Source organism: Xenopus laevis, chromosome 8S (genome assembly GCF_017654675.1).
Source record: "Xenopus laevis strain J_2021 chromosome 8S, Xenopus_laevis_v10.1, whole genome shotgun sequence".
Taxonomy (NCBI): Eukaryota; Metazoa; Chordata; class Amphibia; order Anura; family Pipidae; genus Xenopus; species Xenopus laevis.
The window spans coordinates 86415125-86433689 of record NC_054386.1 but is presented as its reverse complement, the minus strand read 5'-3'; positions in this window follow the sequence as shown (position 1 = coordinate 86433689).

Below are 18565 nucleotides of genomic sequence, written 5' to 3'. Positions count from 1 at the left end.
TTGGAGTGATATCACCTCCCTTCCTCCCCCAGCAGCCTAACAACAGAACAATGGGAAGGTAACCAGATAGCAGCTCACTAACAAGATAACAGCTGCCTGGTAGATCTAAGAACAACACTCAATAGTAAAATCCAGGTCCCACTGAGACACATTCAGTTACATTGAGTAGGAGAAACAACAGCCTGCCAGAAAGCAGTTCCATCCTAAAGTGCTGGCTCTTTCTGAAAGCACATGACCAGGCAAAATGACCTGAGATGCACCTACACACCAATATTACAACTAAAAAAAATACACTTGCTGGTTAAGGACTGAAATTTTATATTGTAGAGTGAATTATTTGCAGTGTAAACAGTGTCATTTAAAAATAAAAAAAATAAATTTTAAAAATTATGACAGAATCCCTTTAAGTGCAAATGAGCATCAATCCTTAAATCCATAGTAACAGACATTTACTTTATTACCCTTACTACCCTACACATTTACACACACATATGAGAGATTGTCAATTTAATTTACGAACAGCTTGTTTTCTGTCTCAGCCTTATTTCAATCTTTCTACCATTCCGTGACAATTGTAGTAATCGTAAAATATTTATAAAACTAAAATAATGTTTGAACAAGCAACAGCTCTTCAAATAATCCCTATTTATAAGGTATAACCAACATTCTAATCTTAAAGTACACCAATCACACGTTACCAAAATAAAACAGGAATTATCATTAATATATTAAACCCCTCTTTTTGTATGGGGATCTCTGTGATTTGTGGAACAATCAGTTGACAATACCTTAAAGGGATCCTGTCATCGGAAAACATGTTTTTTTTCAAAACACATCAGTTAATAGCGCTACTCCAGCAGAATTCTGCACTGAAATCCATTTTTCAAAAGAGCAAACAGATTTTTTTTATATTCAGTTTTGAAATCTGACATGGGGCTAGACATTTTGTCAATTTCCCAGCTGCCCCCAGTCTTGTGACTTGTGCCTGCACTTTTGGAGAGAAATGCTTTCTGGCAGGCTGCTGTTTTTCCTTCTCAATGTAACTGAATGTGTCTCAGTGGGACATGGGTTCTTACTATTGAGTGTTGTTCTTAGATGTACCAGGGAGCTGCTATCTGGTTACCTTCCCATTGTTCTTTTGTTTGGCTGCTGGGGGGAAAAGGGAGGGGGGTGATATCACTCCAACTTGCAGTACAGCAGTAAAGAGTGATTGAAGTTTATTCAGAGCACATGTCACATGACTTGGGGCAGCTGGGAAATTGACAATATGTCTAGCCCCATGTCAGATTTCAAAATTGAATATAAAAAAATCTGTTTGCTCTTTTGAGAAATGGATGTCAGTGCAGAATTCTGCTGGAGCCCCACTATTAACTGATTCATTTTGAAAAAAAAAAATGTTTTTTCTCATGACAGTATCCCTTTAAGACTTCTTTGGCTGACCTGTGTATATCCATACAAAAGTCATTACACATTCCTCCCACTCATGCAGCACACACGCAGCTCCTTTGGGGAATGCTGGCCCAGATAAGGACAGTTCTATCAGTTTTAGTGACAAATACGTTTAACTCTTCATTGCTGAGAGAAGCTGTGCAACGCAACATAAACACATGCAATCACTGCCTAAATCACTGCATGTTCCATTAAAGAAAAGTGCTTGTTATATTTAGTAAAAGGGAATGAGATTTCAGCACTAGAGACAGTGCAGTGCTTTGATGTCTGGGTATCTGTATGCTGTATGGCAAAAAAAATGTCATGCTCCTCTTGCATCAAGAATGTGATCCTGTACCTTGCTTACACACGAGCGCACCCCTTAGTGATCATTTCCTAATCTTATTGGGCCCTGGCCTAGCTCTGTGGGGTTGTACTCATGCAATCCTATCCTTTCTGTTGGTCACCAGATCCTGAAGAAGGGATTTTTGCCCTAATATCTGAATTGGACATTTTAATGGGCAGATTCACTAAACGGCGAAGTGGCTAACGATAGCGACTTTTCGTCAGAAATCCAATCTGCAGGAACAATTCACTAACAGGTGCAGACGACAATTCGCTAGCGAACAGGACCGTCGCTAGCGTTCATTCGCACATTTTCGCTCAGGCAAATGGTGGTTGATCCACAAATTCAGTGGAGATTTTACTGAACGTTACCTCTTTCGCCAGAGTCGGCTTTGCCACCTCAGACCAGATGAACTGCTAAAATGAAACTACATCTTCCTCAATCTGATGTGACATCATATCCTGTCTGCCGAAAATGCATTAAAGTTTAAAAACCGCTGACAACTTTTCCTTTTTTAAGTGAGATTGCCTGCAAAAGTCCTAACTTAAACTTTTTTTAGCTTAGCATTTTTCCCCAGACATTTGAGAACATTAATTTTACAGTGGGCTCATGTGTAAGGCATCATTTTAACTCTTTTGTCTTTGTTAAGGTTCCGTGGACATTTGGACTAAAAAGTGGTACATTTTTCTGATAATAAGACGTCCATACAACTTTAATGCACCCGCCCTATTCAAATTGACCTAAGTGTAAGATCACTAGCAAATTTTCGCTAGGCACAAACGAACACTAGCGCATCTTCACTTTAAAAAATGCTAGCGAAAAGTCGTCATAGTTCGGCGCTCAGGACGCAACTTCGCATATTATTGAATTAGCATAGTGGCAGCGAATTTGCGCCTGGCGAAGTGTTGCGAGGTATGCAAAGAGGTCACTGTCTGAAATTCGCCCGTTAGTGAATGTGCCCCTATATGGGTTTCTGCATACGGGAATTTTTACCTGTCGGGAAAGTTCTTCTTGCTTAAAACATTGAAAAAGCCTCAGAAAGCTGTTTTCAACATCATTCAGTTCTAACATACTTACTTGAGTATGTATGTAATTAGTAGGGATGCACCGAATTTGGATTCGGCCAAACCCCCAAATCCTTCATGAAAGATTCGGCTGAATACCGAACCGAATCCAAATCCTAATTTGCATATGGAAATTAGGGGTGGGAAGGGGAAAACATTTTTTACTTCCTTGTCATGCGATTTCTCTCTCCACCCCTAATTTGCATATGCAAATTAGGATTCGGGTTCGGCTGGGCAGAAGGATTCGGCCGGATCCGAATCCAGCTGAAAAAGGCGAATCCTGTCCGAATCCCGAACCAAATCCTGGATTCAGTGCATCCCTAGTAATTAACCTTGAGCCCAAGTCCTGCATTATGCCTTTGTGCTTAATTATTATTATTATTATTATTAGGTTCCCTGGATACATTCATATGGAGCTGAACTCCAAGCAAAGAGTTGTCTGGATACAAATACATAAATCACGTGAGCTGATAAAATAATTAGGGATGCACCGAATCCAGGATTCGGTTCGGGATTCGGCCAGAATTCGGCCTTTTTCAGCAGGATTCGGATTCGGCCGAATCCTTCTGCCCGGCCGAACCGAATCCTAACCCTAATTTGCATATGCAAATTAGGGGCAGGAAGGAAATTATGTGACTTTTTGTCAGAAAACAAGGAAGTAAAAAATGTTTTCCCCTTCCCACCCCTAATTTGCATATATGTTCGGATTTGGTTCGGTATTCGGCCGAATCTTTCACAAAGATGCATCCCTAAAAATAATGAAGTGCTTATCGGTTTATTTTTCCAGTTTGCTGTCAATAGTGCTCTTTCAGTGTCGCAAGCAGAGACATAAGCTCCATTGCTTCAAGTAGTTTTATTCAGATATAAAAGCTACAAACGATGTCAGTCAAGTGGAGAGGGAGAAATATAGTCTGTGGCATCTATGTGAGCAAACTTGCAGTCAAAGAGGTGAACAGGCATCATATCCTTGGTGTCCTTTCCATAAAAAGGATCTGTCGTTTGTGTCAGTGCAGAACAAGTTTGCTCCGATTGATTTGACTGGCTGTATTTCACTTTTTACTTGGGAGAGCAGTAAATTTCCCTTTCAGTGTAGCCGCGGGAAGCATTGAAGCACACACCAGCGTGTATAAGTGACTACTGATATTCAGTCGATGAGCCTCCCTCTCTTGCCTGCAACTTGTTTACTGGGCAGGATCAACATGACTAATGTCTGTCTAATGTCTCCACAAGCTCCTGAAACCATCAAATCTGGCTTATAAATTATTTTTATTGCTGCCGATTCCAAGGCCTGTGGATATTCATATTTATTAAAGCATTAACCCTGATGATGTGGCTTCAATGGTACACTGCATAATGGACTAAACAAAATAAAAGGGAAAGCAAATGCCAATTCTCATAGTTACTAGAGAAACAATATTTTAACCTAAAGATTTTTCACAACATATGACACAACAAGAAAATTCATATTTCTGGTTGGAATATTTTTTTTTTTTATAACAGCCATAAATATTTAAGAATGTTCATTCTTTTGCAGACAGTAAAACGTGTGGAAACCATTGTGCTAAATGTAATGGGCTCTCTGGGGCAGTGGTAATTCTGTGCTCGCTCAGGTAGTGCTCCATTCTACATTAATCTTACATTAGGAAGCCAGGGGCCAAAATACAGTCTGTGGCCCATTAATCTAAGACTATTGTTTAATTCTGCCATGACGGAAAAAACTGTATACATGTTTATAGAGTGAGAGAATAAGAGAAGGGAAAGATGAAATACATAAATGGATGGGGTTAATAATCGGCATCTTATAGGTACCATGCTCTGGTAGACTTATAATAATAATAATTAGAGATAGGTGCATGACAATTATCACATAGCTAGGTGGAGATATGATGTAATAATTATGATCTAATTAGTAATTTATATAGCCTTAGAAAGTAACATAGTACTTTACAGTAATACTATACCAAATAGTAGCAGAACAGCATATTAACATTTACAGTAATATTATACCTAACAGCAGTCATACAGCTGTAACACTATTCAGACCAAAAGGGGTTAATGTCCAGCTAGTGATTAGAGCATGGGTTACGCGGGACTCTAACACTTAAAGGGGTTGTTCACCTTTGAGGTAACTTTAAGGGGCACATTCACTAAGCTCGGGTGAATGAATAGAGGAGTTTTTTGTGCTCCTCGACTATCGAATTGGCGTAAATTCGCCTGAGTAGAATGATTAGAATCGAGCGAAAAAACACTGCGACTATTCGCCCATTCGATAGTCGAAGTACTGTCTCTTTTAAAAATCATTCGACTGCCTACTTCGCCAGATTAAACCTACCGAATTGCTTTAAAAGCCTATGGGAAAGTCCCATAGGCTTTTTTTCTAAGTTTTCGATCGAATAAAAAGGCATTCGAGCCTTCGCCGGGCAAATATTCGCCCATTCGACTATTCGCCAGCGCGTAAATTCGCCCGAATTCCCTATTCGATTCTATTCTCCAGTCGAATTTCGAGGAATTTAACCCCTTGAAATTCGACCCTTGATACATCTGCCCCCAAGTATGCAACAGAATGTCCAATTACTAGCAACTTTGCAATTGGTCTTCATTATTTAAATGTTATACTTTTTGAGTAATTTACCTTCTTCTTCTGACCCTTTCGAGCTTTCAAGTATTCTAAAATACAAATGCTCTGTAAGCCTACACATTTATTGTTATTGCTATTTTTATTCCCCATCTTTCTATTCAGGCTTCTCTTATCTTGACTACGACTTCGAATCGAAGGATTCGAACTATAAACCGTTCGACTATTCGATCATTCGATAGTCGAAGTACTGTCTCTTTAAGAAAAAACTTCGACCCCCTAGTTCGCCATCTAAAAGCTACCGAACTCAATGTTAGCCTATGGGGAAGGTCCCCATAGGTTTTTCTAAGCTTTTTTGATCGAAGGATATTCCTTCGATCGTTGGATTAAAATCCTTCGAATCGTTTGATTCGAAGGATTTAATTGTTCGATCGAAGGAATAATCCTTAGATCGTTTGATCGAACTATTTGCGCTAAATTCCTTCAACTTCGATATTCGAAGTCGAAGGATTTTAATTCCCAGTCGAATATCGAGGGTTAATTAACCCTCGATATTCGACCCTTGGTGAATCGGCCCCTAAAAGTTAATTCAAAGGTGAACAGCCCCTTTAAGGCAGGGCCTTTGCTAAGTGGAAGAATAAAGCTGTGTTGTAGTGCAACTACAACTCCCACCGGCTACTGTGCTTTATTAATGTAAAAGAATGGACGCTGGAAGGTTCTTGCAGCAAAACAAAGGGTTAACAGTTTGATCCACAGGGTTACTTACAAGCAATGAGGCATATGCAGAATAACATCAGCAGGCTAAGACAGTTGGAGGAGACAGCTGAGAATGTGACTCCCCTGCGAATGTAGTCAAGGTAGTAAGACAAAACTCCAGACAGATATACCTCAAAAGTGGTGTGGATCCGACCCAATGGAGTAGTCAGGGAGAAGGAGTCTAAGCCCCATGCCCTATCCACTGTGGTCCCTTCACTAAAGGCAATCTAGGAGCCTAGGGAATCTACGCCCTGATTTCCTCACTGTCTCACTCTCCTAGAGAGTACTATTACAGATCTACTACTGTCTCTAGCTGGTCACAATCATGGGGTCCCTGCTCCCCGACTTGTCTTTCTTGAGGTTCATGTCCCTCTAGGGTAAAAGGTCTTTATTGGGCCTTGGTGTACCCAGGCTCAATGGGCTCATCCATCTGATCAGGACACCAGGAGCCAAAGAGGAAGATCCACCCTTTCCATGCACTATATTAAAGTGTGTCAGGAAGTGGTCATAACACCTCTTGGCCAATAACTGGGATCGGTAAATGATGAACTAAATACATGGGCTTTTGCCCAGCAACTATGGAAATAAGGAAGGGTAGGGATTTAAAGCCATAGGGGCATATTAACCCTATGGGTCCCTACACAGCATATTAACAATTGCAGTAATATTATACCTAACAATAGTCAAAGAGCAAATTAACAAACAAGGGTTGCAGAATAAAACAGGGGAATTTCACCAATTTTCGTGCTTGTTTCAGCCCAGGTTATACTGCATAGGTTACATTTCTAGACTCCATACACCCAGTACAGACCCTTGCTTACACTTGCATGTGGTCTGCTGAATGTGGCATGGTGCATGACATTTAACTCTTTCTACTAATTCTCCTCGGTGGAGCTGCCAACAGCCCATAGACCATCAACCTCTCCATCATGTTTTATTAAAATACCTATTACACATCCTCTAGCCATTACACTGGATAGTCAATATAATTACAAATAAGTGTTATGCTACGGAACTTGTTCTAGTAGGAGGGTGTTTAAAAAAAAATAGCTTGTTAATAATGAGTTAAAATATTGCAAATGAATGCATCATATAAGAAAATGGATTCTAAAAGTTCTATGGGGCGTTATAGCACTGTGACTTGAGCAATAAATATTACTCAGTGTCTGTGGTTAGACCATGACAAATTTAATTTGCTCCATTCTTCAGTTAATATGCTTGAAATCAAACCTTTTGTGAGCTGTGAATGCTAGCATAAAGGTCACTTTAACAATACCAAATCAGCACCGCTTGTATATGGCATACATAATTAAGGTAGGGAACCTGTGGTACCCTTGAGTGTGGGAATGATGGATGAAAGAAGCAACCAGGTGCATACAGAATAGTATTCTGCTTTTATCACCCTAGTTCTGATATGAGTCCTCCACATTGGTTAAGTGGATCATATAGATCTATCCATGGGATCTAGTTTTTTGGGAAAATCAGAGGTGAAGCATGATAATCCTGTGGCCCAGCTAATACTTTAATTTTAAAGTTCATTTAAAGGAAAACTATACCCCCCCAAACAATGTAGGTCTCTACAAAAAGATATGGCATAAAACAGCTCATATGTAAAACCCTGCTTCATGTAAATAAACCATTTTCATAATAATATACTTTTCTAGTAGTATGTGCCATTGGGCAATCCTAAATTAAAAATTGTCAATTAGCCAATTAACAGACAGAGTTGTGTCTTTTGCTTCCACACTACTTCCTGTTACAGTTAGAGCTGCAGTAGTTCTGGTCAGCTGATCTCTGAGGCAGCACACAGACCATCATTGCCTTGGTGGTTCAAGGCAAGAGATGTAAAAGGGCAATATTTACTTAAAAATATAAACCAGTTTGGTGAGATTCTTTAATATGACGCTTAATATGATGTAAACTATCTGTTGCTTAAGTGTTCATTTTGGAGGTATAGTTTTCCTTTAAAGGTAAATTGCGTCTAAAGCCATGAAAACTTACTCTCTATGTTAAAACCTTTTTATATCTGTACCTTTGTGCCTCCAGGTCCTGCTCTTCAGAACTATATGGGGTAGATTTACTAAAGAGCAAAGTGACTAACGTTAGAGAAAATTCGCCAGCGTGACTTCATTTAGTTACTTTGACAATTTACTAACAGGTGCAGGCGTAACTTCGCTAGCGAAGGAGATTGACTCTAGAGGTAATTCGCTCCCTTACGCCTGGCGAAATTGCGCTCTGGCAAAGGGACGTAACTACACAAATTCACTAAGATGCTGATTTTACTGAACGTTACCTCTTGCGCCAGACTTGCCTTCGCCACCTCAGACCAGGCGAAGTGCAATAGAGTAGATAGGACTTTCTTAAAAAAATAGTTGAAAATGTTTCTAAGTCCCAAAAAACACTGGCGACTTTTCATTTTTCAGGGTGATAGGCTGCAAAAGATCGTAAAAATGTTTCTGGGGTACCCTCTTTTCCCCCTACATTTCCTAACGTATGGCACATAAACTATACACTGGGCTCATGTGTAGGGCAATATAACAACTTTATTTTATTTTATTAAGGTTTTCCAGGCTTGTGTAGTGTAATGTATTTGCTGCAACATATACGTCCATTCAACTTTAAAGGGATACTTTCATGGGAAAAATTATTTTTTTTTCAAAATGAATCAGTTAATAGTGCTGCTCCAGCAGAATTCTGCACTGAAATCCATTTCTCAAAAGAGCAAACAGATTTTTTTGTATTCAATTTTGAAATTTGACATGGGGCTAGACATTTTGTCAATTTCCCAGCTGCCACTGGTCATGTGACTTGTACCTGCACTTTAGGAGAGAAATGCTTTCTGGCAGGCTGCTGTTTTTCCTTCTCAATGTAACTGAATGTGTCTCAGTGGGACATGGGTTTTTACTATTGAGTGTTGTTCTTAGATCTACCAGGCAGCTGTTATCTTGTGTTAGGGATCTGCTATCTGGTTACCTTCCCATTGTTCTTTTGTTTGGCTGCTGGGGGGGAAAGGGAGGGGGGTGATATCACTCAGACTTGCAGTACAGCAGTAAAGAGTGACTGAAGTTTATCAGAGCACAAGTCACATGACCAGGGGCAGCTGGGAAATTGACAATATGTCTAGCCCCATGTCAGATTTCAAAATTGAATATAAAAAAATCTGTTTGCTCTTTTGAGAAATGGATTTCAGTGCAGAATTCTGCTGGAGCAGCACTATTAACTGATTCATTTTGAGAAAAAAAATCTTTTCCCATGACAGTATCCCTTTAACTTCCCGCTGTATGCAAATTAGGCAACGCAACTTCGCTTCGCTTGCCGCAGAACTGCTAGCGCTACTTCGCCAGCATTCGGCGCACCTGGATGCAGCTTCAGATTTTAGTGAATTAGCGTTGTCCTGGCGAATCTACGCCTGGCGAAGTGTTGCTATGAGAGCAAAGCAGACGCTATCGCAAATTCGGTGCTTAGTGAATCTGCCCCATGTGGTTGGGTTGCTTTGATATTGAGTACTGATGAATAAACTAGGAACATTTTGCTTCACCTAAATGTTTGATGAAATGCACTGGGTTAGGCATTTCGAGCTCTCTAATAGCATCTACATTGCCTTACCTTGTTAGAGAAAGTCTGCTCCAATGTGCTGCAACTGTTCTTCATTTAAAAAAATCATCTAGATATTATTTCTCCCAGTTGATCAGGGCAGAGAATCTGTAAATCAGGCTGACCAAAACTCCCTTTTAATTTTCCATGAATTATGTACTGTAGTGAATGCAGCTCTCTCTCCAGGGTGCAGTAGAGGCAGATCAAGGATGTCTGCTGGGAGAGCTTTTTTATTTTCAGCGAAGCAGACTGAATGGAGAAATTCTAGTGTGGATTTGTGCAAACATTTGCCTCTGGCAAAAAAAGTTAGCTCACCCCTATGAAAGAGACAAACCAGGGCATAATTACAAAACACAAAGATGGTAGGGGTGGCAGCCAACCTCAGCAGCCCTAAAGAGCACAAGCCAAACAAATTCCACTGGCCACGGAGGCTCCCAACACAACCCCCATCCACCATACTGCATACCTCCTCCTCTTCTTACCACTTCCCCGCACAGCCAACTTCTGACCAGGGCAAAATCCAGACGAGCATCGAGCTTGATGTGGCGGAGCCCTCTCCGTGTTCCTCAAGACCAGTCTTAACTTGGAAATTTTCTATGGGCAAAAATGGTGGTTATAAGAAAAGTAGGAGTGCCATACCCATCGTTTGTACTTGGTCCCTGGGTTTCATTATTGGGTGTTAACAATTCCATGTAAGTGCTGCTCGATAGGCAATTTAAAGGAGAACTAAAGTTTAACTAAAGAAGTAGCTAGAAATGTTGTACATTATGTTTTATGCTTCTGTACCAGCCCAAGGCAACCACAGCCCTTTAGCAGGAAAGATCTGTGTCTCTAAAGATGCCACAGTAGCTCCCCATCTTCTTTTCTGCTGATTCACTGCACATGCTCTGTGCTGCTGTCACTTACTGAGCTTAGGGACCCACTCACAATATACAGTGCACTTGGAGGCAGATTTATCAGTCAAGGTGAATTTTTGAATGAAAAAAATTTGAATTTTGAGCTATTTTTTGTGTACTTCGACTAGGGAATATTCCAAATTCGATTTGAATTTGAAAAAAATGTGAAAATTCGAATATCAAAATGTATTATTGAACTTCGACCATTCGCCATCTAAAACCTGCCGAATTGCTGTTTTAGCCCACGGGGACCTCCTAGAACCTATTTGGAGTCAATTGGTGGACTTTTTTTTGGGGAAAAACTTCGAATCAAATTCGATTGAATGTGCTTTTCCTTCGATTCGTACGAATACGGATGAAGACGGACCTATTCGACCATAAACAAACTTCGACTTCATTTCAGTCGGTCTTTTTGAATTCGAATTTTGAAGTTTTTTCAATTCGAAATTCGACCCTTGATAAATATGCCCCGTAGAATAGAAATGTCGCAATATAAAGGCTGATTGGTAATTAATACAGATAATTATTACATGGCAGCACAGAAACCAGTGCAATTAGCATCAGAATTTAATAATCAGCCCTGTAGCATCATCTTATATTACAGACCAACCTCATTTTCTGCTGGATAATTAGTGACGAGCCCTAAGCTTAGCTTCTCAACAGCTGCTCAGAGCCCACTGAGCATGTGAGTGTCACAGACACTTTCCAAGATGGTGACCCCCTGTGACAAGTTTGAAGTCCTGGATCATTGCTGCTATTGACAAGCTGAAACTTTAGGCTGGTTCAATAAAATATGATATTTTTAGCCATAGACATTTTTAGGGTTTAGTTCTCGCCCAGCGACAAATCTCTTCTTTGGGGCGACTAATTTCCCCAAACTGCCTCCTACTGGCTAGAATGTAAATCGCCGCCCAATAGCAATCGGTGCACTTCGTTTTCAGAAGTCATCTAAAGTTGCCTTACAAGGAAACTTCGGGCGACTTCGGAAAATGATTTACATTCTAGCCGGTGGGAGGCAGTTCGGGGAGATTAGTTGCCCCGAAGATGAGCTGATTTGCTGCTGGGTGACTAATCTCCCTGAATCTGAGCGTGTGTCTCTGCCCTAAAACGGTGGTTTTTTTTTTAAATCTTAATTATCTTTGTTTTGTTTCTTTTCAATTTCTCTTTATTGAATTTTATAATAATCCAGCAACAGACATTTCATTTGATAAATTGACATGACTTTTAAAATGAATAATGAAATATAGAATAACCATGACTAGTAAAAACTAGTAATAACTAGTAATAATTACAAATTAAAAATAAAAAAAATAACAAAGAACTACCATGTGGCCAAAATAAAAAAAAAAATAGCATCATCTCAATGCCTAACATACACTTTGGGGCAGATTTACATAGGGTCGAATATCGAGGGTTAATTAAAGAGACAGTACTTCAACTATCGAATGGTCGAACGATTTTTAGTTTGAATCGTTCGATTTGAAGTCGAAGGTCGAAGTAGCCCATTCGATGGTCGAAGTAGCCAAAAAAAAAACATTCGAAATTCTTAGTTTTTTTCCTCTATTCCTTTACTCGAGCTAAGTAAATGGGCCCCTTTAAGTAAGAAAGAAGTGAATGGATGTGAATGGAACAACTTCATATTTCATATATATTTTAACAGATTACAATCCCTTATTGAATCTAAAATTCTTTACCCATATAGTTAAGAATAAATTGCTTTTTTTGTTACCTCTAATGTTTCTAAATAAATAGACCACCTTGTTTTTAAATGTTTCCTGAACTAATGGTCTCCTACTCTATATCCAATTATCTTCGTTTTGGATTGGCCTATGATAGAAACAATTGAGCTTCTGGTTCAGACCATCTAAAAGTGGTAATTTTTACCCCTGAAGGACACAAAGATGGAGATTTTTCTAGTTTCTAAAAAGACCCAGGCCACAACCCTTAACCATAGCTACGTATTAAAAAATTGGATCATCCTGTATTAACTGAAGGACACGGAGCATTCATCTGCATGCGCTCATCATAGGGATCATAAATGCCACCAGCAGAGATATGGATGGTTAAAAAGTAGAAATTTTGTAATTCAAGTAGTTAATGATACCTGGGTTATTGTGGGATTTAAAGCTAAGCTTGCCCAGTCAAATAGATCCTCGGGAGGTTCACAACTTCATGTTTAACAATATTAGGCTGAAGATAGTACAGCAGAACTAGATACTTCATTTTAGCTGACTGAATTAGTTTTGCCTCCAAGGAGAGTGGGTGGTTGACAGGTTTTACTGAAGAGAAGAAACATGTATTAGAGAAACAAAAACAACAGCAGGAGACGGAGGCTCAAGCCTTAACTGATTGTTTTGATTTTTTTTTTTTACTGACAATTCTGTTTGCCATGTATTGTACAGGTATGGGACCTGTTATCCAGAATGCTCGGGACTTGGGGTTTTTAGGATAATGGATAGTGATGGGCGAATTTATTTGCCAGGTGCACATTTGTGGCGAATTCCTGTGATTCGCCACCGGTGAATAAATTCGCAAAACCGCCGCGAAAATTCGCCAGCGTCAAATTTTTTTTTTATTTTTTACGCCGGCGAAACGGCAAAAAATTCACAAATGCTTCGGCGAAGTGAAGCGGCTCAAATTCGCCTATCACTAATAACGGATCTTTCTGTAATTTGGATCTTCATGCCTTAAGTCTACTAGAAAATCATGTAAACATTAAATAAACCCAATAGGCTGGTTTTGCTTCCAATAAGGATAAATTATATCTTAGTTGGGATCAAGCACAAGATACTGTTTTAGTATTACAGACAAAAATGAAATCATTTTTTAAAATTTGGATTATTTCATTATAATGGAGTCTATTCGGAGCATTCTGGGATTCCAGATAACGGATCCCATACCTGTACTTGGTGTTCACCAATGTTTTTGTTGTTTTTTTTTGGAATGGGCACATTTGGGTTTAAGGTTTTATTATCATCAACGAGATTTTGTGTATTTAGAGTTTGCTTCCCGCTGCTATTTTAAATTTGTATGTAATTTTTTTTATCAACACACTTTCCCAAAAATGTTGTTTGCGGAAAATAAATCTGAATTTTACGAATTGTTTTGAATTTCCACCCAAAAACTTTTTTTGGATTTTTGCCCGAAAACCCAGAAAACTTCAGATTATTGCACGGAACCCAGCGCAGATCAAAAATCTTCGGGACTTCTCCCATTGACTTATATGCAACCTGGGCAGGTCTGAGATGCCGGATTTTCGGATTCTGACTTTTTCCCATCCTCAGGGTATCATAAATTCTGGAAAATTGGTGTTTTTTTAAAATTCTGATTTTATACTTAAAAAAACACAAATTTTGTGGAATTTCTGCATTCGGAATTTAGTGAATAACCCCCTAAATCTCTGCTTTATATGACTTTACATTTCAATAATAATGATTGCGCTGCACTTTAGATTAAGGAATTTTCAGCTAATTGATGCATTTTGAAAGAATTAATAGATGCACTTTATGTTATTCTCTAATTATTCTCTAATAAGCACTTTGAGAAATGGATTGATCCCTTTTAATTAGAATGACTAATTACATATTTACATTAATTCATTGGAATTATTGCAGTGCACTTTAGATATTTACTTTTTAGAATCATACCATTTAGGTTGAATATAAATGGTATTGTATAGCTAAATAATTTACCAATCTCTAAACCTCTAAAGTTTGTTATATTAAGAGGTGAGGAATTGGCGTTTGAGCGATCCATTAAATTTATTGACTTTTTAAAGTGGGGTACGCCTCTTTTCTTCTGTATAGAAGAAATTACTTTACATTTATTATTTGTAATTGAAGCTCCTCCATGGTTGGTCCTTGTGAGGCAGATTTCAAGTGCATTCCCATTCAATTTCCCTATTTGCTCTGTTCAGCTCAAGAAATAGCATAACAGTAGAATAGACAGAAAGTATATTCAGCATATATTCGGGGGGGGGGGTTAGTCGCCCAGCGACAAATCTCCTCTTCTTCAGGCAACTAATCTCCTTGAACTGTCTCCCCTGCCTTCCCGCCAGCTAGCATGTAAATTGCTGGCGGGATGGCACTTGGAACGCTTCGTTTTCCGAAGTCGCCCAAAGTTGCCTCACAAGGAAACTTCGGGCGACTTCTGAAAGCAAAGTGATCCGAGTGCCATTCTGCCGCTGATTTACATTCTAGCTGCCGGGAAGGCAGTTCGAGAAGATAAGTCGCCCGGGCGGCTAATCTACCCGAATATTAGCATGTGTCATTACCCTAAGTGGTATTCTGCCTCTGTAATGCAGGATTTTGCTTAGTTAACAAAGGGTCAAGGACAAAAGCTCTAGGTAAGAAGTAATTGATATTGTGCCCCATTCTAGCAAGCAGATTTGAGGTGCCAGCAGGTTTCTGATCCCATCTCCCTTTTTAGGCAAACTGCAGCCCTCTGCAAATACCTCCATTTCTATTACAAATAAGACAGTGTTGCAGTGAGGCTGGTTCATCAAATGCAATCCATCTGCTAACACGTTATATGTAGCTCACGCTCCACGCCAATATTAATTGTTCTGCTGTCCATGTGAAATGTATCCCAGCGGCCTTTCTTCTGTTCAGAGGCTGCTCTTATACTCCAGCAAAAGATCATGTACAGAGCATTCCCTGCTGCTGATTCAGCAATGTATCACTGAACACAATCTAGTATTAATGAGCAATAAAAAAGATTTCCTTATTGCAAAGGCAATGCCCGGGGGAGTTCTTCTCAGCAGCGTGCTGTAAAATGCTTTTTCCTTTATTCCTCTACTTGTGTTTATCCCTCTCTTTATGGGCACTTTATTTCCTCAAGCATATCATTTTGTGTGAATTGAGTTTAGGCACACAAAAAAAAAAGAAAAATATGTTCAGTGTGCATGATCAAATAGGAATGTTTTTTTTTTTTAAAAGGTAGAATGAAAGCACCTGATCCAAGGGTCTCATATGTTGGAGAGTAGAATGTACTTGTAGGTTATTATTCACATGGCTCATTTATTAGAATAGTTGCTGAACTGTGCTTGCTAATAGCAACCAATCAGCATTTAGCTCTGAACACTCTAGTACAAATTGGATAATGAAAGCAAAAATCTGATGGGTTACTTCAGTGATCCCCAACCAGTAGCTCGTGGGCAACATGTTGCTCTCCAACCCCTTGGATGTTGCTCCCAGTGGCCTCAAAGTAGGTGCTTATTTTTCAATTCCAGGGTTGGAGGCAAGATTTGGTTGTATAAAAACCAGTTGCACTGCCAAAAAGAGCTTCAATGTGGCTTGACAATCCACATACAGGCTACCAAATGGGCAATCACAGCACTTATATGGCACCCCAAGAACATTTTTCATGCTTGTGTTGCTCCCCAACTCCTTTTACTTCTAAATGTTGCTCAAGGGTTCAAAAGGTTGGGGATCCCTGGGTTACTTTATGGATATCTGAACTGGGGCAATTTGCAAAATTCCTTCCATTGCCAAGCCTAATTCTACAATACAGGTTTCTCTTCATCAGCTTGTACACCAATGTGATAGAGAAACACAGTGACTTGTAACGCTCTCTACAATGGATCCTGTATTGACATATAACTCTCTATTCACATACTACCGCTTGACGGTGCAACACTTCCGGTGTCACCACTGGTACCACTGCCAGGATCTCACCTAGTGAGTTTCTTCATTAGTGATCCTATACTCAAACCAGTCACTGCCATTCAGCAAGTGTCCAGTCTCCACTCACTCTTCCACAGTAGAATGTTATACTACTCAGTGTCTCCAAAAATGCCCCAGTAGCTCCCCATCTATTTTTCTGCTGATTCACTGCACATGCTCTGTGCTGCTGTCACTTACTGAGCTTAGGGACCCACTCACAATATACAGTACACATAGATTAGAAATGTCACAATATAAGGCTGATTAGTAATTAATACACATAATTACTACATGGCAGCTCATAAACCAGTGCAATTAGCATCAGAATTTAATAATCAGCCCTGTAGCATCATCTTATATTACAGACCAACCTCATTTTCTGCTGGATAATTTGTGACGAGCCCTAAGCTTAGCTTCTCAACAGCTGCTCAGAGCCCACTGAGCATGTGAGTGTCACAGACACTTTCCAAGATGGTGACCCCCTGTGACAAGTTTGAAGTCCTGGATCATTGCTGCTATTGACAAGCTGATACTTTAGTCTAGTGCAATAGGTTCAGTATATAAAATATGGCATTTTTAGCCACATTCAATTTTAGGGTTTAGTTTCTTTAAGCCAACCACTAACAGCAACAACCATACAGGACTAAAATGCCCCCTTTCTCCTGCAACAGAAAAGAAAGTAAAAAGAAAGTAAAAGAAGAGTGATTTAAAGGAGAAGGAAAGGCTAAAATTAAGTAAGCTTTATCAGAAAGGTCTATATAAATACAACAGTAAACCCTCTGAGTCCTCTTTCAAAATAAACACAGCATTTCTTTCCTTCTATTGTGTACACATGGGCTTCTGTATCAGACTTTCTGTTTTCAGCTTAAACCTCTAGGGCAGGGCTTGAGCATGCTCAGTTTGCTCCTCTCTCTCTCCCTCCTCCCCTCCCTGCTGTAATCTGAGCTCAGAGCTTTAAGTGAGCAGGGAGAGAGAAGTGATGTCACACCAAGTTTATATGGCAGCTTCTATCCTAAACAAACAGAGACAGTGTCTAGAGCTGTTTACTCAGGTATGGTAAAGCATTCTGCAGAATAAATATAGCGTTCTAGCTTGCACTATTGTGGCTCATCTATTGGAAATAAACTGTTGTGGAGCTTTCCTTTTCCTTTAAGCATAATTTTTGCCTGCACGTCACACTTCTTATAAATACGATCACTAATTGAATGACAAAATCTCACTATAAGAACATAGGCATATGTTGTGTTTTATTTGCCTTTTATATTTCTATATGTCGCCTTCCAGTATTAATCAGACATCTCATTTGTAACTTGTTATACAGGAAGGGTGATAATAATGTTAAGCAAATACAACATCTGATTTCTGGCAACACAGTATGTTTGGAAAACTGTTCAGTGATCTCTCACTGTAAAACCACTAAAAAAACTGACAAATATTTCTAGAGGCAGAAAAGTTGCTCCGCTATCCAGCAGTGGTATCAGAGTCACACAGTTGATTCCTTATAAATAGTGCTCCAATTACCATCAATCAGGGGAATTTTGCCCACAAGTAAAATGGCTTCCGTTGCCTCAATTTGGCAAATGTGCATGTGCCAGGGGAGTGTGCCCTTCTTATTATCTATTTTTAACATATGGGTATGACCCATAAGCCAAGAATCCATGGCATAACTGAAGTTCTCTATTATAAAACAGTAGGAGAGTCGAAGGACATACAGTATACAGATGTACTACAAACAATCTTTATTGCACAACATTAGCATCCCAAAACATATTGTTTAATAAAGCTTATGCTCAGTAGCTCTGTATGTGTCCTGCATCTCTCTCTATGCTGTTTTACTATTTACAGCACTGAGCGGTGGGTGTGGGGAGGGTTAGCACTCAGCACTGTCGGAATACTCAATTCTCTGAGCCCTCTGGCTCACTTTCCGCTATGTACTACCTCAGCCCTTGGGCGTTTGATATTTCTACACTTGCTGCATGCTCTAGGCTACCACATTTGCATTAATGCTCTGTGAGAACAAAAGTGAATTTATTCTACACTAAGAAATAAAACAGAAAAAAAGTCACATTGTGTACACTTTAGGGGAATAACTCACAAATCATTCTGGCACCAAGACGAGAAAACTCCAGGCATATAAAGTCATTCTGCAACTGTCAGGATGCTTAAAGGAGAAGTAAAGGTTAAAAGTAAGTAAGCTTTATCAGAAAGGTCTATATAAATACACCAGTAAACCCTCAAAGTAA